The sequence below is a fragment of the Engystomops pustulosus genome, unplaced genomic scaffold (assembly GCF_040894005.1).
Source record: "Engystomops pustulosus unplaced genomic scaffold, aEngPut4.maternal MAT_SCAFFOLD_726, whole genome shotgun sequence".
In the NCBI taxonomy this organism is placed as follows: domain Eukaryota; kingdom Metazoa; phylum Chordata; class Amphibia; order Anura; family Leptodactylidae; genus Engystomops; species Engystomops pustulosus.
Genome location: NW_027285605.1, coordinates 15001 through 15838, shown reverse-complemented (window position 1 = coordinate 15838; position 838 = coordinate 15001). Strand labels below are relative to the sequence as shown.

The window sequence follows — 838 nt, the reverse complement described above, 5'->3', positions numbered from 1 at the left end:
GGTGGTGGAGCCGTCCGACACTCGAGGTGCTGAAGTTGAGCGTCCAATGCTTTCCTTCTATGCGCAGCCTACAGGAGCTGTCCGAGCTTCGGAGGTGCTGATGGAGGTGAGAGTCGAGCGCCACTTCTTGGCTGAACTGAGTGGGGAAAGCCAGCGACTGCGAGAGGGAGGGGAAGGGAAGGCTTTTTCGGGTCCTTGGAAGGGACCGAGAGCATCTTTCTTGCCCCCCTGCCCTAAGCTCCATCCAATGTTGTCTGCGAGGTCTTCTCCGGCGGCGGAGAAGCGCTGCGGTAGCAGCAGCAGCAACGAGCGTTCCCATTAGCTCACGGAGCCTGACTCCAAGAGTCTACCCCTCAGAGCTCGGCTACCTGGTTGATCCTGCCAGTAGTATATGCTTGTTTTAAAGATTAAGCCATGCATGTCTAAGTACTGACTATTCTTTACGGTGAAACTGCGAATGGCTCATTAAATCAGTTATGGTTCCTTTGATCGTTCCGCATTGATGATGTGCTACTCGGATAACTGTGGCAATTCTAGAGCTAATACGTGCCCAAGAGCGCTGCCCTCCAGGAAGGCGTGCATTTATCAGACTTAAAACCAATCCGGGGAGCCCTGGTCCGCGGCGGGTCTCCGGGCCCGCTGCGGCGCCAGCCCCGTCCTAGACTTGGCGACTCTAGGTGACCTCGGGCCGATCGCACGTCCTCCGTGACGGCGACGATCTATTCAGGTTTCTGCCCTATCAACTGTCGATGGTATCTAACCCGCCTACCATGGTGACAACGGGTAACGGGGAATTAGGGTTCGGTTCCGGAGAGGGAGCCTGAGAAACGGCTACCAC

At 56.3% G+C, this 838-nt stretch overlaps 1 non-coding gene across 1 annotated transcript in view; it reads left to right on the top strand.

The window, feature by feature from the left end:
• Positions 1-365: 365 nt before the first annotated feature.
• The window catches only part of LOC140112372 (18S ribosomal RNA), a 1883-nt gene continuing 1410 nt past the window's right edge, over positions 366-838 (top strand). The window contains exon 1 of the ribosomal RNA XR_011852640.1: positions 366-838. This exon is cut by the window's right edge and continues 1410 nt beyond it. This is a non-coding gene — a ribosomal RNA (18S ribosomal RNA).